Below are 23,470 nucleotides of genomic sequence, written 5' to 3'. Positions count from 1 at the left end.
TCCGCTTTCGTGACTCGCTTCACACAAATGTTCAGTCGTCCAGGATTGGAGGCCTCAGCGGAAGAAGCCTTATGTGACATCCAGCAAGGCTCACAAGATGTCCTTCAATATATTACACGTTTTCGTCAGCTAGCGGCAGAGACCACCTGGGTGGAGCGTACCCTGGTGACTTTGTTTCGCAGAGGACTTAAAGAAGAAATAAAAGATGAATTAGTACATTCCACCAGAGTTGAAGATCTTCGTGGCCTGATGGATCAAGCACTTTCCATCGAGTATCGTCTTCAAGAGTGACAAATGGAGAAGAGAAGGAGTAGAGGGTCTTCTCAGCCAAGCACTTCACGGGTGTATCTGCCTCGTTCGGAGGAATCTCGTCCTCCTGCTAGAGACATAGAGGGGGAACCCATGCAAGGGGATACTACTCGAGGGCCGCTCTCCGCTAGTGAGCGGGAAGACAGACGTAAGAAAGGATTGTGCCTATACTGTGGTTCTGCTGGTCACATGCTTCGCACCTGCCCTGTACGTCCACCAAGACCCTCGGGAAACGCTACTTCCCGTCCCCTGTAAGAAGGGAGGGGACGGGATCATCGGCTATACCTTCCATCAGTTCATTTAATGACAATACAACATACTTGTTCATGTTACCTGTCATATTACAACTACCTGATGGCCGTCAAGAAAGGTCTATGGCATTACTAGATTGTGGTGCTAGTGGTATTTACATGGATAAGACTTGGGCCACTAATCAACAGATTCCAACACAACCCAAAGACATTCCTGAACAAGTGCACACAGTGGATGGATCCTGGATATCCTCTCGTCCAGTCGATACTACTACCCTAATGTTAAATTTACAGTTTGGTAATCATCAAGAACACATCTCCTTTGATCTCATATCATCTCCCAACCATACCATCATTCTCGGAATTCCGTGGTTTACAAGACATAATCCGTATGTGAACTGGGTAACCCAGACTATTTCCTTGTTCTCACAGTTTTGCCATGAGAACTGTTTTGCTTCCGACAAATATTGGTCACCGAACAAATTAACACCTATTAAAAGTACTACGGAATATTCCATCAATACAGTCCAAGGAGTCCCTGAACACTATTTAGAGTTTCAAGATGTGTTCCAAAAACCATCCAGACCTGTATTACCTCCACATCGAGAGTACGATTGTGCTATTCCCTTGGAACCTGGAGCTGTCGTTCCCTTTGGGAGGATGTATTCCCTCACGGAACCTGAAAAGGAAGTTCTAAAGGAGTATCTGGAAGAAAATGTACAGAGTGGTCTTATTGTTCCATCGTCTTCTCCGGCAGGGGCTCCTCTCTTCTTTGTACCCAAGAAGACAAAAGATCTTCGTCCTTGCCTGGATTTTCGAGGCCTGAATAAGATAACTATAAAGGATCGTTATCCTTTGCCCCTCATCAAGGATATTCTAGAGGCAGTCAGAGGGGCTCAACGTTTTACCAAATTGGATCTTCGGGGAGCCTACCACCTCTTACGTATTAAGGAAGGAGACGAGTGGAAAACAGCATTCAGGACACCATTTGGTCATTTTGAGTACAAGGTCATGCCTTTTGGTCTTACGAATGCCCCTGCAATATTTCAAAGATTTATGGACTCAGTATTTTCTGATCTTTTGAACCAGACAGTTGTAATCTACTTAGACGATATCCTTATTTATTCCAGACATCCCGAACTCCATTCTTCCCATGTGAAACAAGTCCTTCAAAGACTCCGGGCACATCAACTATCCTGTAAACCCGAAAAGTGTGAGTTCGATAAGACGGAAGTCAAATATCTAGGTTATCATTTAAGTCCCACCGGCATAGCTATGGACCAAGAAAAAGTACAAGCAATTCTCGATTGGCCTTCTCCCTCTTCTATTAAAGAAACACAATGTTTCCTAGGATTAGCAAACTTTTATCGGCAGTTCATTATAGACTTTGCTAAACAGACCAGCCATATAACTCACACTTTAAAGAAGGAAAATTTAAAGAAGGGGTTTGTCTGGACTAAGGCGGCTGAAACAGCTTTTCAAGATTTAAAGAAGGCTTTCACTCAAGCCCCCATCTTAAGACACCCAGATACCAACAAACAATTTATTGTAGTTACCGATGCTTCCGAAAAAGCTATTGGAGCTGTCTTACTCCAACAACAAGAAGATGATGGTCTTGAACATCCTGTTTTCTATTTGTCCCATATACTCTCTACAGCAGAACAACATTACTCAGTACTAGAAAGGGAGTTATTAGCTCTGAAAACAGCCTGCCTAGAATGGAGACAGTTTCTGATGGGTTCCAAGGAGCCTTTTGAGGTGAGAACAGACCACCGTAATCTACAATGTCTACGTAATTTTGTATGCCAGAATAGTCGCCAGGCCCGTTGGGCCTTTTTCTTCAGTCAGTATGATTTTTACATCACCTATATTCCTGGATCCCAAAATATTCTGGCTGATGCTCTGTCTCGCCGTTATCCAGATTATACTCCTTCCCCATCTCAGTATCTACTTGAACCTAGTAAGATCATTGGAGTTGCTCAATCTTTTCTGGAGGAGGTACAACTGGAGTACTCCAGCCTGTCTAACAGCAAAGTAGAGAAACTAAGAACCTTTTTATGCAAGAAGGAAGGATACTATTATCATCAGAATCTGTTATTCCTCCCTACTAACAGAGTTCGAGACAAGGCATTACAGATGTGCCATGATTCGCCGGTTGCTGGTCATAGAGGCATCAAGGCCACACAAGAACTTCTCTCGCGATCTTTCTGGTGGCCTACCTGGAAGTCAGATGTTGAAAGATATGTTCAGGCTTGTCCCATATGTGCTCAAGTCAAGATTCCCCGTACCAGACCTGCAGGATTACTACAGCCTTTGCCTGTTCCACCAGCTCCATGGCACACTATTTCTACTGACTTCATGTGTTCACTTCCACCATCAGCAGGAAACCGGGTTATCATGGTCACTGTTGATTCCTTTACTAAAATGGCTCATTTCACTGCCCTAAAAAAGTTACCTACATCCCAAGAATTAAGCCAGATATTTATCGATCATATTTTCCTTCTCCATGGACTTCCACATACCATTGTATCTGACAGAGGACCTCAGTATATTTCCCGGTTTTGGAAACATTTTTGCAAGACACTAAATATCAATATAGCACTATCATCCGGTTTCCATCCTCAGACCAATGGACAGACCGAGCGTCTGAACCAAGGATTAGAGCAATACCTTCGCTGTTTTTGTAATTCTACCCAAAGCAACTGGAACACTTATCTCCCTATTGCTGAATTTTCCTACAACAATACTGTCCATAGTGCCTCCAAGGTCACTCCTTTTTTCTGTTCCTATGGTTATCATCCTACCTCTTTTCCTACTTCTCTTCAATCTACCTCTCCTCTGCCTGCGATTACTTCTTTTTCCAAACGTCTCCTGCACATCCATAGGCTAATTAGATCTAATTTATTGAACACCAAGAGATATATGAAGAAGATCGCAGATAAGAAACGTGGACCCACTCCAGATTATCACCCTCAAGATAAAGTCTGGCTTTCCTCCAAATTCTTGCCCTCACGCCTTTCTCTTAATAAGTTCACACCTCGCTATTACGGGCCTTTCCGTATTCTTCAGTTGATCACTCCTGTCACTGTCCGTCTTCGCTTGCCTCATACTTGGAAGATTCATCCGGTCTTTCATGTGTCCCAGCTCAAACCTTATGTACCTGACCCTTTCTGTCGTCAGTTTCCTTGTCCTCCTCCTGTGTTGGTGAATGATGTACCTGAATATGAGGTTCAGGAAATTTGTGACTCTCGCCTTTTTCACAGACGTCTTCAGTATTTGATTCACTGGAAGGGATATCCTCTTAGTGAATGCTCTTGGGAAGATGCATCTTCTGTTCACGCACCTCTTCTGATTTCTCGTTTTCACCGTTTGTTTCCCTTCAAACCTGGGCCTTCGGGGGGGGGGACCTACTGTCGCGCCGCACCTCGCGGCGCGAGCCGAGCATTCAGCTTGCGCCGCACAGCGCGTCCTCAGGACGCGGTGCGCCCGAGCCTTCTGTGCACTTCACAAGGCCCCAGATTTTGCTTGGGGCCTCGCTCTGCTTTTCCTTGCGTCCCTGGTGCCCCCTGACCCCTCCTTACCTGTTCTTTTTTCTTCTTTTCTTCTTTTCTTCTTTGGGGCATTTTGTTGTACTTTCTTTATGTTTTTTCCCCCTTCCCATGTTACCTTTTTCTTCCCAGCATTTCTTGTTCCCTATTCTCTATGGTTCCTACTCTATTCTGTTTTATGTACTTTTCCCTATCTAAGATGGTGTCCTTTTACTTCCTGTTGGTCATTTCCTGTTTCTTGGTATTTAAGGGCTCTGTTTTCTTCCTTTCCTTGCGCTGCAACACTTTCTGCTCCGATTGTGTCTTCGCTCCTGATTCTTTGCCTTCGGGTCTGAATCTTGCCAAATTTCGTGTTTACCTGCATTTTTGTTTCTTTTTGATTCCTGGTTTTTGTTCTTGTTTCAGGAATCTACTGTTTGGAGGTTTTTTCCCCTTTTTAGGGTTTTTTACCTCTGGCGCTATTTCTGAAGGGCACGGTCTGTTCTTGGCGTTACCATTGCCTACAGCACCGTGGCTACTAGAAAGAGTCGCCCCTTTCTGGGCCAAATCCGAACATTCAAGACCCACGCCACTCGATCTGCGGATTCCAGGCGTAAGCAGCACGTGAGTCGTGACAGTGATTGGACATTGGTTACCATGGAGACGCCGTCTCATGGGTGTTGTAGTTCATTTTTTCTAATATGCTGAACTTTGAACTCTGCTGTTAATAAAAGTGAAGAAAGATTATACATAATCCTCGCCTCCGGTCCTGACATAGAATGTTGTGGGTGGAATGCCATATGAGAAGGTTGCAAGGGTTCTAAGCAGGACGGTTAGGATTAAGAGAAACCTCCGGAGTTGAAGATGTTTGTGGCTGCTCTTGTCGTTAAAAATAAATCTTACCTGACCGATATTGTTGGAGAGTCATTCCTACATATTGGCAACGAGGATGGCATGGTGGAGGAGTTGGTGAGAGAATGCGGTTTGTGTGCAAACAGTGATAAGCTGGTAAAACTGTGTATTACTGAATTTTCCCCTGTTGAAATTGCTTTAGTGCTGTGGAGGAAGGTGGGGGGTGAACATTTTAGGTCCATTTGCCATTGTCTCAACTGATCATTTTTCTAAGTGTCCAGAAGTTAAAACGAATGAATAAGTGACTTCAGAAGTTATTATTTCATTTTTGGTGGATGTGTCCTGCAAGGAGGGACTACCAGAAGAGGTGGTTTCTGACAACGGACCTCAATTTGTTAGTAAAGCTTTTGAGGAGTATTTGTCATGATATGGGGTGAAACACAAAATAACTGCTAACTATTATCCCCAGCCCAATGGTCAGACCGAGAGGTTAAACCGCATAGTTAGGGAGTTCATTCAGTTGGCGTGCAAGGGAGGTTTGTCATGGAAGAATGCTTTGCAGGCAACTTTATTGTCATATCACACTATGCCGAATTCTGTTATTGCGTGTTCACCATTTAAACTACTGCATCGTAGCAAGCCAGAATCCAAGCTTGCTCCATGTAGGTTGAAAAAATGTAGTTGAGAGTTGGAGAAGTGGATTGACTATACAAAAATCAGGGAGCATGTGGAAATGTATCAAGGTAAAATGAAGAATGTTATGAATAAGATCAGAGGAAAATCCACTGATTTTAAGATTTCTCGTGGTGACTGGGTTCGTACCAGAAAGCCGGTAGTAAGTGGAAAAGCGTTACCTGGGTGGTAGGATCCTATTAAGATAGTGGAGGTGTATGACAAAGCTATAAAAGTCCAAAGAGGGAAAATTTGGAATTTGAGTCAGGTGTCTGTTTGCAGGAGTCCTGTATGTGTTGGGACAGAGAATGAGGAGCAGAAGCCTAAAAATGTGGATGAAAGTAATGTTTTCATGGATGTGCAACTTGGTGATGGTGGTGTGACACCATGTGAATTGGGTAATGCTTCTGAAAATGAAGTGAATACTAAAGGAGTTGATGACATATTAAGAAGAAGATGTTAAGTATTAGTTACATGTGCCAATTAAGTATTTATAATAAGTTATGGTCTATCAAACATGCACTAATGTGGATGATGCTATGTATTATTTATATGATTCTTTATAAGAAGTATATAAATGTATCATATACATATTTTGTTTTAAGTTAGTTTCAACTTTTAAGATTGTAGTGTTGCTATTAGTTCAGTGTATTATTTGCTAAGGGGGAAGGTGTGTTGTGTTGTGTTTTGTGTGTCTTGTCTTGGGATCTGGGAGAGCCAGGATGCAGGTGAAATGTTGAGGGTGGAATGTCATATGAAAGGGTTTCGAGGGTTCTAAGTGGGATGGGTAGGATTAAGAGGAAACCTCTGCAGTTGAAGATGTTTGTGGCTACTCCTGTTGTTGAGAAATAAATACTACCTGAACCATACTGTTGAGGAGTCATTCTTACACCTAGGACAGGGCTGATGAGGTCAGGACAGGAAGTGACTTCCTACAGGAAAGTCTGAGCTCACAGAGTAAAGCTGGTGCTCAACTCTTGATAACCTGAATTTGGGATCTGTAAAAATGCCTCAAATGAGTTCAACAGTGATTTTCCCACCATATTTTTCACCACCTTTTTCTACTTAATGCTGTGTACTTCAGGGTTCATCAGTGAGCTTTTAACTATTTAATATATCCTACCACAATGAGAGGGTGCTCCTACCTTCTCTATACCCTGCATGGTGGCTTTTGGAAGTCCTTAGGAATCTCTTAGCTTATTTTGTAGGATCCTCACCCACAAGTACCACCCATGGAATGCTTCATCATTGGATCCTCACCCACTGCACCTAATGTGTCTCAACACAGTTTGTTAGCAAGCAATTATGTTCTAAAGGATTTATATTAAATTATTACAATTGCCTGCTGGTTCCTCTATACCCTTCTTTATTATGAATACCTTTGGCAAAAACAAACAGAAAGATGGCCATATAAGGGTATATGTGTCCCACAAACCACAGGTCGGTTGAAATGTTTCAGCCCCAGTCTGCCCATCTGAGTAAATTGGGTTTCTTCAGGACCACTCTTATGTCGATCCCTTTAGAATAATGGTAAAATGTTACCACCTTGAACTGAAATAGTGTGGACTACTCACACTCATGCAAGCATGCATGTACAAACTATGTCAGGGTATTTCCTCTGTCTACAACTGGCCAGTTAGTAACCAAGGGCCAGATGTAGCAAGCAGTTTTGCCCATTCTGTGTCTATGGGAAAATGTGTTCGTACATATGGCCCCAAGTCTCCATAAGATCTCGGGAGGAGGACAGGCTCTGTAATTACACATTCTTCAACCTACATGTGGAAATTCACTCTTACACTTTGTAGTAAATTTACTACTTTTGGCTATTCAGCATTCCCAAGTGTACCTTTACTGAAAAGGGTAGATTTACATGACTCCATCTGCTAAAACAGAGGGTGGGGTCAAATTTAAGGCTGTAAAATTACTAGAGCCTAAAAGGACCCAAACGGTACTAGATCAGAACTGCACAAGGCCACAGTCTGGTGCTTTAACATCCTCCCACAGAAAATAATGGCGACAGGGACTTAAAATAGAACCCAGAGGAAGTATCCAAAAAGTAAATTAAGTAATTTCATCTTTCAAAGTTTTAAAACTATGTATACAATTTATTTAATATTACAAATGTTAATTTATTGTTATAACACCTCACCCTACTCCTCAATAGTCAGTTTCTCCTGAAATCTGGGAATAATTTTCAAAAACAAGCTCTCTTTTGCCTCACAAGTCAGCCAAGTTACTGATATATGTTTTTGATTCCTTTGGATGCTCCAGAAATGTCTCCCTCTACTTCACAGGGCTTAACGTAAGGATGCTGTACAATCTCTTACTTATTCACACTTGATCTATAGAAACTCATTCAACAAAGGAGCCCCACAGTATCTAAGCCAATGCCTGCAGCTGGTACAAAACACAGCCACTCAGCTCATCCCTAATAGTTCTCATCATTGCTCCATCTTGAGACACCTAGAAACTCTACATTGGTTTCCCATAAATAAGTGATCTATGTTTAAAGACTTATGCTTTACACATAAATCACTTAATAATTTAGGACCATGCGACAATGGGGATACATTTGTTTGGAACTTTCAACTTGTTCAGTTTGTTCAACTTCATGTTCCTTATCACCGTTAACAGTCATTGTAGAGATAGGCATAGCAGTGGTTGTTGCAGAAAAATAACAATATTAATAACAAGTGGTAGTTGAAAGATGAGCTTTCTCCATCCAAGGCACATGAAAGATGGAGTGAACTCACGTAGACCCTGAAAGTTGTCATCGCACAGGTAATGGAATCACAAACCTTATTACAGAGAAAAGACCCATAAAAATTGGATTCTGATTTTTTGGGTCCAGGCATGGTTAAATGTGGTGTGGTAAACCACATCTGGTTCCCAGTGTCATAATGAGGAGCTAGACGATAATTATTATCGGCATAACATTTGCATGCTTCCTGTGCAGTGTAAAGATTCAATTGTGCACAATGCAAAGTCCATCAATTAAGACTCAAAAGATTAAAGCACCCCTCACAACAGTGGGAAATAGTCTGTGACTAAATGTCTGATACAATGTTAGATGAAAGACAATGAAGTTGTACAACTGTGACTGGTTCAGTAATAATAGAGACTTTCATGCATATGGTATGGGTTTAGTATGGTTTCTTTTTATTGATTTCTTTCCACACTTTTGCTTTCTTTTTCTCAATATTGACAGTCTATGGGTTATTGTCTGGAACTCTTCCTGGATCTTTTCCGGTTCTTGGCTTTTCTTTCTTCCTTTTTCTTCTTTTGTAGGCGGGTATCTCAGAGACCAGCCGCGGAGGTTACATGGGAGAAGAAAAGAAGAAGCCGTTTTAGAAGGTACGTATTCCTCCCTGTGTCTTTTCCTTTCCCTTTCCTGTCTTCTCTTTTTTATTGTTTTACATCTCTTTTCTTTCGTGCCTGTCTCCCCGCTCTCTTTTACTGGTCTATTTTCAGCAGTTCTCTTCCTTGCTCTTCTTTCTCTCCCTGGGCTATTATCTGTTTTAGCATCTTTCTTTCTGTTGCTTTTCTTTCTTTATAAATGACAACAAAACAAAAAGAAAACAAAATGTCCTTGTCTGTTCCCCTCCTTTCCCGTGCCTTTCTTTCCTTTCTACGATCCTCGGTTGGGTTTATTTTTTTTCTTATATTTTAACGTGCCCTTTGCTCAGACTTGTGTGTTTCATTCCTTCGTGCTCCCTTTTTTTGCCCGCCCCCTGTTTATCCTTCCAGTTTATCCCTCAGTTGGATTGCTCCTCCGGACCGCTGTCCTCCTCCTATACGTCTGTGTCTCGAGTCGCCAGGGATTCGGCCTCGTCTGGGGCTTGTGTTCCTCTATACATCTCCGTCCCTTGATCTCCTTCGTGCCCTGCCGAACCCTCAGTGCCATTACTCAGTGGGTTTCAAAACCCCACCTTTTCAGTCTCTTTCGAGCGACTTCCACTCATACGTGGTTCCGCCTCCTCCCGCAGGGCGTCCCTGCTTGACAGAGTGCCCCCGGAGTACTTCCACTCCAGCACCGATCCCGGCGCACTATCACAACAACATTGTTTAAAATTAAGATAGATAGCAAAATTTGAGGCAGTTGGTATGCCTTTTGCAGGGGCAAAGTGGGCTATTTTTGTCAACAGTTCACCACCACAATAAGGGTATTGCACTCACAAACAGGCAGCAAGTTTACAACAAATTCCACAGGATGTTTTCCCTGAAGTTTCTTAGGTATTGATATTCGAACTAGCAAACCCTGTGGTTTCTAAAGGTCTGCCTTAGTTTGAGAACACACAATACACTGGTTTACTGTCAGGATTTCACTGTAATTCAGGCCTGGAACTCTGATGCTAAACCCACAATCTCCTATTTCAGTGAAATAAGATCCGTAATGAATTTTAGAATGTGAACTGACTTGCTGGGGAAAAAGGGAAAGGGAGGAGATTTGCAATAACCCTTCTCAGGGTCAAAGTTCTTGGATGGAATTGCTAGAGGTATGGGCGACCATAATACTACTAGCACTGAGAAGCACTGGGAAGTAGAAGTCCACATGAATGAGCACCAGGGAGGAAAAACGACCCAGTTAACCCCCCCAGATAAAAATACAGCAGGAGCTTGTCGAGCAAATGGAGCTGATGATTAGAATATATCACAAATAATAGTGCCTGGATTTTAAGGCTGACACTTTATAGGGCCATAGGTAATCTGCAGGCATCCCAAAAGAAACGGATATGTCACCTCACCCACTTGTTGTGGCATGCTTCATCATTGGTGACCTATTCACATCAAGGAATACGGATACCACCTTGGTGGAATCACCCAGTATCCAGGAGTTCAGATAAAGGTTGACTGGATAGTCGCAAGAATCCAGATACTCAAAAATATCTTGGGGTGTACTCCAAAAGAATTACCACTTTATTAAAGAAGTTCCCCAGATATGATTAAAAAAATAATGTGCCATCTTTCCATTATAATCTTGGCTACATGTTTTGGCCATCTCTTGTGCCTATAGGGGTCAGGGCCTTCATCGGGGCTACAGTGATGTTGGCATCCCTGCCTATAACTCACTCATTCCATGCATTACTGTGAGGAAAGCATATAACAAATCGTGTTACTTAACCTTTACAATGTCTTATTGAACCCTCAGTATGGGTTTTCTTTGAATCAAGGGGGAGTTCTTCTCTGCAGTCACACACTCCTCAAGGGTTGGGAGCCGTAAATAACCTAGCAAGGCCTTGCTTGTCCGACGGAGAGGGCTGGGTAGGTTGTTGTATGCTGATGATTACAGCACATGGCTTAAGTTGGATCCTGGAGCAGCGGACTGGAGTAAGGATTGGAGCTTGACTGAAGCAGGACTGAGCCAAGGGCTGGAGCTGGACTGGAGCATGAGTTGTGCAATGACTGGAGCAGGACTTTTGTAAGGACTGGAGCAGGACTGGTGTAGGGACTGGAGCAGGACTGGTGTAGGGATTGGAGCAGGTCTGGAGAAAGGACGGGAGCAGGACTGGAGAAAGGAGTACAGCAAGCACTGATGCAAGACTGAAACAGGGCTGCAACAAGGACTGGGGCAGGACTGGAGCTGGGACTGGAGCTGGGACTGGAGTTGGGGTTGGAGAAGAACAGGAGTAAGGACTGGAGCAGGCCTGGACCAAGGAATGTACCAGTCATTAGAACTGGAGACCAAGGAGTGAAGCACACGACAAAGACCATCCAAAATGCTGCGACGCTGGGATGTGGCAGAAAACTACTCCTTTTAAAGGAGAGGGACATGAAGGTATCCTGCGCTTTCCCTCCCACCATCTTGGATTAGCAGGAAACCCTTCCCCTCCATCCAACTTCTGTTATCATCCTTTGTAAAGAACAAAACTTCCACTTCCTTCCAATATCTACTGAGAGCAACAACATGCCATCCGTGCAGCCCGAGAAATGCCGATCACGTCTCCTATAGGAAGGAGAGTCTGCAAGAAAGCCCACACCAGCTGGCTGGTCACATTGGGTGAGTTTTTTATTGTAGTGGTCACCACTGTGACAGCGGGTGTGCCACTCACTTGTTTCTTCCTAGTCGCCGCCAGAAGAGTTAATCTGTGAAGGACGAGGAGTTCAGGCCGAGCAGTGCATCATAGAAGGTAGAGAGAGAAAAAAACTGCTCCATAACCGTCTGAACCCACTGACCTTGGGAGCACGGACTGGGTGGAAGGCGTGCAGCAAGAACCTTCAGGCAAATATTTATGGGCTTTTGGCACAGGGCAGCAGCAAGTCACTTAGCTGGGCTGCCCTGCATCAAAGAGGAAATGCAGGAATACACCCTATCTATGGCATACTGCACATTCATGTCCTTTCCCAATGTGCTAGTGCCGTTTTGGCAGCCTAGCGATAATGCAGGCATCCTTGCACCATGGTGCAAGGGTGCCTGAGTTTCATACCGGATTGTTTTTGTGCAGGAAGTGGCATCTTCCTGCACAACAACAATCCTGGGGGTTTTGTTCTGTTTCCATGTGTGCTGCATAATGCAATGGGAGGCGTAAGGTTTTGACACATCCCCAGGTTTACCAAGTCTTATAAATCTAGGAATGTGTCAGAATTCATGGGTGTTGCATGTTAACACCTAACACAGAGTAAGGGAACACAGCAATTTGGGCTGCCTTGCTGTACTCCATATCTATGAGGCCATTCAAAGCCACGCAAAGTCGCTTTGCATGGCCCCAGAGATCTCATTTTGAGGTTTGTACCACCATTGCATTACAAAAAGTGATACAACAGCAGTGCAAGGGGCTCGTAAATATGCCCTACAGTCTGCAGTGGACTGAGTAGTAACCTCCGTATTCCTATATCAAAAGGTACCATCATTTTAAGTATGTAAATATAATGTTATACTATTGATACAATGTCTTGTGAGTTACAGTTGAAAAAAGTACCAGGGGATGGAAGAGGAGAGACCTGGACTACCCCCCAGATAACTAGAAAGCAGCTATGAACCAAAAATAAAGTTCTGCCTCTAATAGTAGAGACACAAGGAGCCAGGATAACCAGGAGTGTTTGAAATTGCAGCAGGAATCTAGAAAGGTAGTCAGCAAAGCTCAGTATCTGTGGAGGAAAGGGTTAATCTGAAATGTCCTCACCACCTGAGGAAACCAAAGGGGAGCAAAACAAAAAAGGTGCAGGGAATGTACACTTTGCAAACTATGAGACTGGGGTGAGGAGCCTATCAACCACTAAAGTGTGACACTGTCTAAATCATCCCAGCTCTTACTGACTCGGAAGCGTCTAGAACCTTCCGGTTCCTTCCAGGAAGTTATGACCTCTGCAGGATGTACTGGCTTCTCCAGAATGTTCAGGCTCCCTAGGAATGCTCTGGCACTCTTCACAATGACATGGAAATACTGAACTACGTTGCCCTGCGGAGCTACCCTGCCACAGTCTCCAAGGCCGGCCTGTAGCAAGCGTGTATCATGGTATCTGATAAGTGTGAGGTATGTAGGAATATTATTTTCTTCTTCATAGGGAATGCCTTGTAGTATGGTAGATTTTGTGAAGCCCATTTAAGATGTTCTTGTTTTGTCACTTATTGAGCTAAAAGCTTAATCAAATTTTTTTCTCACTGGTGCTGAAAAATGTTTAGTAGTGATTACAGGTCTGGGTGCTCCTTTAGGTTTCTCTTGATTTCATATTTCGGATGAAAGATGTGCTTTCTGATTATTTACTCCAAATCAAAATGGAACGGTGAAAGGTTATTCAGCAAAAAATAGGGGCCACCACAATGTCTAAAGTTTTTATGCAGTACAGAAAGAGTAATAAAGTAAAAACATAACACAACAGAAATCCTAAACCAATTAAGAAAAATAGAGTACATTTTTCATAAATAAAATTACACTAACAAACAAAAATCCAGTAAGGAGAACTGTAGATATGACTTTTAAAGTGTTAAATAAAAATAGCACCAAAAAGTGTTAAGCACCAACCCCAGTTGCCTGATCGAGGAACCAGATCTTGGCACAATTTGAGGCCAACCACAATGGAGTGTGGGTTTCATAGAGGGACAAGGTTTGACCTTTTCAGAGGGAATAAAAGACGGAACAACGCATGCTGGAACCACGCATGCCTAAACAACCCGGTCGGAACAACAACCGTGTTGTTGCCACTAATGCTTTTACCACGAATGCCTTAACAACAATTTTTCATTGTAAAGGTATGCCTGGTAAAGGCATGCGTGGAACGGCATTCGTGGTTCCAGCTTGCGACCCCCCCACCCTGCCCCTCAAACAATCCTACCCCCACCCCTGCCCCTAAAACAGTCCTACCCTGACCCAGCCCCTAAAAATAATCCTACTGTGAACCCCCACCCTGCCCCTAAAAACAATCCTACCCCGACCCCACCCTAAAAACTAAAACTACCCTGACCCCCCACCCGACCCTAAAACCTAAAACTACCCAGACCCCCACTCCGCCCCTAACACTTAAACTACCCAGACCTCCCACCCCACCCCTAAAAACTAAAATTACCCAACCCCCACCCCATCCCTAAAACTACTGTGACCCCGCCCCAAAAACCTAAAACTACCCGACCCCCCACCCCACCCATAAAACTTAAACTACCCGACCCCCTAACACCGCCCCTAAAACTACCCCACCCACAAAAACTAAAATTAGCCCAACCCCACACCCCACCACTAAAACTACAGCCACACCCCCACCCCTAAAAGTTAAACTGCCCTGACTCCCACCCCCTAAAAACAAAAATTACCCCGACCCCCACCCCACCCCTAAAGCTACAGCAACCCCGCCACCCCCACCCCTTAAACCTAAAACTTCCCCAACCCCCACCCCTGCACCTAAAAATTCAAATTACCCCGACCCCACCACCGCCCCTAATACTACCGCAACCTCCCATCCCACCCCTAAAACTGAAAACTACTGCGACTCCTCCACCCCACTCCCAAAACTTAAACTACCCTGATCCCCTACCCCACCCCTAAAACCTAAAACTACCCGACCCCCCACCCCACCCCTAAAACCTAAAACTACCCCAACCCCTACCCCTGCTGTTAAAGCCTAAAACTACCTGACCCCACCCCAAAAAACTAAAACTAGCCCCACCCGCCCCTAAAACTACCCCTGCCCCCTCCCCTAAAACTACCCCCCAACCCTACCCCAGCCCCACTTACCTGACTGCATCCTCTCCCGATCCTGAGTCTGTTTTCCTCTGCCTTAACCACACATGTTCGTTGTTCAGGACATGATCCGTGGTTAAGGCAGTGAAAAACAGAGTCGTCGTTCACGAAAGTGTTGTTCTGCTTTCGTGGACAACGCACCTCGTTGTTCCTGAGTCATTGTTTAGGCTGTTTTCTGTTCAGAGGGTTTACCTTGGGACTTAGGCCCTCATTATGACATTGGCGGTAAATCCCCCTTACCGCCATGCCGACTGCCACCAACATAATGCCGCCGCCGCGGACAACAGCCAACCATATATTGGCACGCACATACCAATCCGTCACTATACAGCCACGCAAACAAGTCTGCCAGCACAAAGGTCAGTGATAAACTGACATCGTTACGCCAACAGAACTACGCCCACAGCATTATGACGCACAAATCACTGCGGCAGACATTCAATGGCTGTAAACCATTGGCGTTACATACCTCTGCGCTCAAAATACACACACTCAAACAAAACTACACCACATTGGACAATTCAAACTACACACACACCTGACACACATACACACACCACACCCACATACCCACACCACTATAAAACACCCACCCACACTACCCACAACCCTTTACCATTAGAAAGAATTGCCACCAGAGAGAGATAGAGCAAGAGCACCCACACAACCAGAGCCACATAACATCATCACCTATACACCATCCACGCACCTTACATCACACACCACAACAGATCACCCCACACTCCCTCACCCACACCACTCACACTACACCCATGGCAGCACAACGACACCCCAGGTTCTCTGAGGAGGAGCTAAGGGTCATGGTGAAGGAAATCATATGGGTAGAGCCACAGCTATTTGGATCTCAGGTGCAGCAGACATCCATTGCTAGCAAGATGGAGCTATGTCGAGAGAATCGTGGACAGGGTCAACGCTGTGGGACAGCACCCCAGAACAAGGGATGACATCAGGAAGAGGTGGAACGACCTACGGGGGAAGGTGCGTTCCACAGCAGCAAGACACCAACTAGCCATATAGAGGACTGGCAGTGGATCCCCACCTTCTCCCCCACAACTAACAACATGGGAGGAGCAAGTCTTAGCAATCATGCATCCTGAGGGCCTGGTAGGAGTAGCAGGAGGACTGGACTCTGGTAAGTCAAATCTCTATTACTATCACTCCCCTACCTGCATGCCATCACAAACCCCCACCCGTATCCTCACTCTCATCACTTCACCACCTCCCACATACCCCACCATCACATCTCACTTATCTCAATACCAAGCCCTGCATTTCCTACCAATGCATGGACACCCCTCACAGGCCTGCATGGACACCTATCACCACTGCTTGCACACTGGAGAGAATCACCTAGCCCACCAAATAGCAACTCACACAAAGGCAAATCTGCCTGGGCAACAACAACCATAGAGGGCAACACACCCATGAACACGATGTCACATGCAGAAACAATAACACTGCATTTACATCCCCATAGGTCCCCCAGCCAATGTCACTGGAGAAGAGGTGCCAGCAACATCCAGTCCTCCCCACCAGATGAGGCCCACAGTGATGACAGCAGCTCTGCTTGCCTGGATCTGGATTACCAACCTGGCCCATCAGGGACCTCCGGACAGTCGGTTACCCAGGCACACTCTCACACCACCAGAGAGCCTCCCCTCTCAGGAAACACCACCACATCACCCACCCAGCGGGCCCATACCTCTGTCCCCAGGACACGTCAATCAGCAGTGGGTCCACCACTACAGGGACCCCAGGCCACCCCACAAACACAGGACGATCAGGGACCTGGGGTCAGTGGCAGTGGGCACACGGTTTAGGGCACAGAGGCACAGGACAACGGGGAAGCTGGGAGGACTGCTGTGCGACAGGGGGATGACAAGCCAGGAAACCGACTCTCCAGGAGGCACTCACCGCAATCCTGGCAGCATACAAACATTCCCAGGATACGCTGGGCCAGATACTGGGCCAGTTGCAAGAGATCATGTGGCTGCAGGAGGGACGTACCTGGGGATCAAGGAGGACTTGATGGACATCAACACCACCCTGGTCTCCATTGCAGGGGTGCCGGCAGACATGGGCAACACAACCAGGGAGGCAGTGGCACTGATGAATAGCCCTCCACCTCCGCTGCCACTAGTGGACAGGAGGCCCCGCCACAGGGCCCCTTCCCCTGCAGAAGGAGAACCACCCCGCAAACGTTCCCTGCTATCCAGGCAGAAGCCATAGACTATTGCCAAGACCCCCGCCAGGAAATAAGACTCTCCTGATTGTCACCCCTGTGTCTCACTCTGTCACCCTGTGAGCTGCCATTGCTCCCCTTCCTATGCCCCTTGGACAAGGCACATGTGATACAAATAGACTGGACTCTAACCTGGACTTTCCTCAACCATCACCCCAGCCCATTGCACCCCCCCCCCCCCCCGGTACCTCTTAGCACTTAAATAAACACCCTTTGAAAAAAATAAGAGTATGGAGTATGTCAAATGATTTAAGTTTGTTTAACAAGGTTTAAACATTGAAAATCAACTGTACAGAAATGTATACATAGGAATGACCTGTAGTTTGCTGCAGTCAACACACCAGGAGCGATAGTGGGGCACAAATATCTGCAAATAGAGAAGCCCAAGGCTACAGTGAGTGGCCATAGAAGTGGGAAAATCAGCCTGCCAGTGACAATGTCAAACACAAAACTGTCAATTAAATGTGAAGTTACACTGTCTTACCTGTGTGTCATAGGAAGTATTGACAAATTATTGCACTTCTGTTGTCCTCATCCTCATCCTGTGCCTCATCATCTTCACTTTCCACAAGGTCCACTGCTGCCACATGGCCAACTCCAGCCTCATCCTCCTGCAGAAAAGGCACCTGGCAACGTAAGGCAAGGTTGTGCAACATACAGCATGCCACGATGATCTGGCAGACCTTCTTGGGTGAGTAGTACAGGGATCCACCTGTTAGATGGAGGCAACAAAACCTGGCCTTCAGGAGGCCAAAGGTCCTCTCTATAATTCTTCTTGTTTGCCCATGTGCCTCATTGTAACGTTCCTCTTCCCTTGTCCTGGCATTCCTCACAGTGGCAGTAGCCATGAGAGGTTGGGGTAACCAGAGTCACCTGCAAATATCGAGGGACAACTGTTAGCCACACACCAACCCAGAGGGCCCACACCATACCCATGCACCAACATATACTGGGTGGGAACCACGGCTCACCTATTAGCCACATCATGTGCCTTTAATGCATGTTGTGATTGTAACAGTATTTTGTTGGAGAGGTCCAAATAGTGCATATCTGTACTGTGACGCAGTTAGGAGCCATGGCCTGCCCCCCCTGAAATGGCGTCTGCCTATCCTGTTTGGAGGGACAGGTGGAAATGAGGTAATTCCGCTGATGTTGTGCGCCGTTGCAGGAGGCGGTAGAAAACCGCTGTGCAACTCCTCATTGGTTAACATTGGGCACTATGGGGTACAGTGGCCAATGGTGATGTACGCCGGCGGTGACGGTATGCACCGCCCCAGACGGCACTGCTATTTTCTATCTGTTCACTCACTTGCTACCTGACCTTCAACAGGAGAGGACTTACACTGCAAGTGCTGCTGTGACCTGTGTCTGGAACTGACCATGGCTCGTGTCACTGGGAAAGGGCCCCTGCCTTCACCTCGGCGGAGTTGGAGAGACTGGTGGATGGGGTCCTACCCCAGTACCGAATGCCGTATGGGCCTCCAGACCAACAGGTGAGTACACTGTTAGTACGATGCATGGGACGTGAATGCATGGACAGCTGTGTGTGAAGGCCTCATGTAGATGGTGGGTGGTGGATGTTCCCTGGGCAGCGTGCAGCATGTATGGTGGGCCTTGTCTGTGCTAATGGGATGGGAAGGGGCCTGATGGGCCATGAGCGTAACAGGCAGGACGGTCGGACTAATATCTTTCCCTGTGTCCATTTCCCTGCAGGTCAGCGGCCATCAGAAAAGGGTATATGGCGTGCCATCACCAAGGAGGTGCGGACCCTGGGGGTCTACGGCAGGAGGAGCACCCACTGTCGCGAACGGTCGGAAGACCTGAGATGCTGGGCACTGAAGACGGTGGAGGCCCAGCTGGGGATTGCCTCCCAACAAGTTGGGTTAGCCCGTCGAACCCTGACCCCCCTGATAGCCCGCATACTGGCGGTGGCCTATCTGGAGCTGGATTGGCACTTGGGGGCATCACAGCAGCCATAAGGGGGTGAGTACAGTGCCCCAATATACAACTTGCGCCTGGTGCGGTGGTATCCAGGTGGGGGATGTGGACCTGACGGTGCCGCTAGGCCAGGCCTCACATTGCAGAGTGGGTCCCATGTTGGGCAGGGTTCTGATGTAAAATACCTCCAACCAAGCTAGTAGGCATCCACTACTGGGCAGGGGTCTGTGGGTCTCAGGTATGCTGCTATTGGCGTTAGGTGTCCGTATCCATGGGCTGGTGACTAGCATTGTGACTGGTAGTGCATTGCCTAGTGCGTAGGGCTGTTCCCTGTGTGTTTTGTTCGCCAACGGTGGTGTTGGTGGCGTCATTGACCAAGTGTATCCTTTGTCTCTTCACCCCTTTTTGTTTTGTCAGCCTGTCCTTATGTGCATTAGCATTATCTGGCGGAGGAGTTGAGGCACCGGCAACGGAGGGAGCTGCATCCCACAGGACCCAGGAGGCCGAATCCACCGATGGTAAGGGCATCAGTGGGACAGAGGGCGAAGGGAGCACCACGGCAGAGACAGGAGGGGGACAATTCAGACATGGATTCCTCCTCCGATGGAAGCTCCCTGGTGGTGGCGGACACCTCTGTACCCACCCCAACTACAGGTGCAGCCGCCAACCCCCGTACCAGCACCGCCCTCCAAGCAGCCCCTCAGCGAGTTTCCCATGCCCGCTCACCCAGGAGGGTGGGCATCTCCTTTGCCCCCGACACCTCAGGCCCTGGGCCAGTGAACCCTACTGCCCTGAGTGAGGAGGCTATTGACCTCCTGCGATCCATCTCTGTTGGGCAGTCAACCATTGTGAATGCCACCTAGGGGCTGGCAGCCCAAATGAAACAGACAAATACATTCTTGGAGGGCATTCACACTGGCATTGCGGCCCAACATAGATCAATCCAGGCTCTGGCCTCCTCTCTGATGGCAGCCATTGTCCTTGTTTCTAGCCTCCCCCTCCAACTTCCTCTACCCAATCCCATTCTCCTCAACCCCAACCTATCCCAAGCACACAGTTAGATGAGCATGCACCCAGGACAACACACAAGAGTGGACATGGCAAACACAAGCGCCACACTTCATCCCACAGGCACGCACACACACACCATCCACATGCAGACATACCAACATCCACTACCTCCTCTGTGGCCCTCTCCTCCTCGTCCTCCCCCTCCCTCCCAGTTGCGTCTACACTCACACCTGCATACACTACCTCCTCATCCACTACCCCCATCACCAGCACACCCATCAGCACGCGACCCTCACTGGCAGTCACCACCCCCACTTCCATGCTCACGTCCCCTGTGTCCTCTCCCACTGTGTCTGTGCCCCCTCCTCCCAAAGTACACAAACGCAAGCACTCAGACACCCAACAGCCATCCACCTCACAACAGAATCCAGCCCATGCACCTGCACCCAAACACAGCGGACTGACACCTCCTACCACCACTCCCTCTTCCTCCACTCCCAAACAGTAGTGTCCAAAGCTACACCAGGTGGGAGAGGATCCCCGGCACCAGGCAGCCACACTGATAGGGTGCCTGCAGCAAGTGCTGCAACGAAGGGCAAGGAGACACCCCCTGCTGCAAAAAGGGAGGGCAAGGAGGCACCCCTAGCTGGTAAGATGAAGGGCAAGGAGCAATCCCCGGCTGCTGAGAGGAAGGTCAAGGAGCAGTCCCCAGCTGCTGCCAAAAGGAGCAAGGAGCCATCCCCAGCTGCTGGCAGGAATGGCAAGGGGCCTGCACCAGCTGGCAAAAAGGACAGGAGGCCTGGTGCTGGGACTCAGTTGGAGCCCCCACCAACACCCATGGTGGCTCAGCCGTCCGAGGCTGCAGGGGAAAGGCTGGAGCTTCCCTCCACCACTGCCAGCACTGCCACCTGCACCACTGCCAGCAGCAGCAACCCTAGTGGGCAGCCGTCCGAGGCTGCCGGGGAAGGGATGGAGCCTCCCCCCACCACTGCCAGCACCGCCACCAGCACCACTGCTAGCAGCAGCAGCCCCAGTGGGCAGCCGTCCAAGGCTGCAAGGGAAGGGCTGGAGCCCTCCCCTCACCACTGCCAGCACCGCCAGCTGCACCACCACCAGTACAACAAACAAGATATCTAGAAGGAAAAAATGAATACCCAAATATCCAAGCGAAAACCTCAATTTTTCACTGAAAAGTAATTTCTTTTAATATTGTCAAAGTAATTAAATCATAGTGTCAACGAATTACCTGTGCACCTAAAAAGACTAATACACAGAATAAAATCTAAATATATACAAATCCTATACATAAAGAAACACACCCAACAGTTCCATTCGGGCACTGTGATACATAAAGCATAGGCTGCTTTAACCATCCAGTGGCAAGCAGTCACAATAAAAGGTAGTGACCGTAGTCCAAAGAAAGTATCTGAAAACAATTATTAATAGCCCAATTCAAGAGACTGAATTTCAAAGGAGTGACCGTTGGAATTCCTGAATTGTTGGACTTATAATTTGCGGATTGTATCAGACTTCTTTCCAGTGATTGTTTTCTCTCACTGAGGCCAGATACTTTCTTTGGACTACGGTCACTACCTTTTATTGTGACTACTTGCCACTGGATGGTTAAAGCAGCCTATGCTTTATGTATCACGGTGCCCGAATGGAACTGTTGGGTGTGTTTCTTTATGTTTAGGATTTGTATACATTTAGATTTTATTCTGTGTATTAGTCTTTTTAGGTGCACAGGTAATTCGTTGACACTATGATTTAATTACTTTGTCAATATTAAAAGAAATTACTTTTCAGTGAAAAATCGAGGCTGCAGGGGAAAGGCTGGAGCCTCACCCTACCGCTGCCAGCACCGCCACCAGCACCGCCACTGCCACCACTGAGCAGTCGTCACCGCCGGCGAATAGTGTGTAGTCCTGCTTCCATGGGCTGTTGTGCAGCCTGGCCCCCCGCAAATCCTATGGGTCTGACACCCAGGTGAGAGACTGTGACCTTGCACTCGCCAAGATCTGCATCACATGGCATGTTGCCCCCTCCAGAACCAGTTGAAGAAGCCTTCCACTTACCCCAGCCGTCCCAGGATGAAGCTCACTGGGCACAATGCCCCCTTCAGAACCAGTGAAGTAGCCATCCATACACCCCATTGTTCCCAGGATGAAGCTCACTGGGCACAATGGCCCCTCTAGAACCAGCGGAAGAAGCCATCCACTCATCCTATCCTTCCCAGGATAAAGCTCACTGGGCACAATGCCCCCTCCAGAACCAGTGGGCAAATCACCCACTTGAGAGACTGTGGCCTTGCACTCCCCAGTACCAAGCAGTGGGCAATTCACCCACTTGAGAGACTATGGCCTTGCACTCCTCAGTACTAAGCAGTGGGCAAATCACCCACTTGAGAGACTGTGGCCTTGCACTCCCCAGGACCAAGCACAGGTCATGTTGCTTCCTCCAGGACCAGTGGCATTCTACCATCTTCCGGCTGAGGTGCCCCCCCCATTCCCCATCCCCCTGAGGTGCCCGTCTATTTTCGACCTGATGCCCCTCCAGTGTTCTCTCCATGTTGTTGCAGGAGTGAGGTTGGACCTAGGACTTTGTGATGTGGCCCTGTGGCCCACGGACATTGAGGAATGGGAAGTCCCTTGCATTGTAAATATGTATATACTTTTGGATTTGGATGCATGATTTCCACCTATATTTATCTTATTACAGCCTTTTTATACTATAGTAGTTGTCCTTGCATTATTCCTGAAGGGTGCGGGGTGTATATGTTATGTTACTGCATCTGGTTGTGTGTGTGCTGTTGGGGGTGGGGGTGTTGCATGTTGCGTGTGTGTCTCTCTCTTTCTCCTCCCCCCCTTCCCTGTGTGCTAGGCGGCAGTACTCACTGTGGTTATCTTCACCGGCGTTGGTGTTCATAATGGAGCAGAAGGTAGAAGAGCATGGGGAACAGATGCAACTCGGGCTCCATGGTGGCATGGTTGTTTCCTGAGTCTCCAGAGGTGAGTCGTTTCCCTTCTGTGCAGTGTTTCCACCAGGCTTTTGATATCGTTGGTACCACCCCGGAAAAGGTGGAGGATAGGTGTGACATATTACTGTGGGCGGTACATTGTCTTCCGCCTGGCTGTTGGCGGTTACTGCTGTGGTGCCTGTTGGTTTTGCCCTGGCGGTCAGTGTGTTAAAGTGGCTGTCTGTAAGAGCGGTTTCCACTGTGGTCTAATTTCATATTTATTACCGCCGGTCTGTTGTTGGTATTACCGCAGCTTTATCACTGACCGCCAGGGTTATAATGAGGGCCTTAGTCTCACAAATAAAAGTCCAAAGTCATAAGTGGAGCAAGGTAGCAAGCTTTAACCAAGGAGAACTATACAAGGTTAATAACCGCTGGACAAAGTTGCAGTGAAGTGATTTTGGCGGAAAAGCTTCAAATGGGAGAAATTTGAAATTTGGGCCCAGTAAAGGTCCCTCTCT

This window comes from Pleurodeles waltl, chromosome 6 (assembly GCF_031143425.1).
Source record: "Pleurodeles waltl isolate 20211129_DDA chromosome 6, aPleWal1.hap1.20221129, whole genome shotgun sequence".
NCBI lineage: Eukaryota > Metazoa > Chordata > Amphibia > Caudata > Salamandridae > Pleurodeles > Pleurodeles waltl.
The sequence above is the reverse complement of the archived record's forward strand: the minus strand, read 5'-3'. Positions refer to the sequence as shown.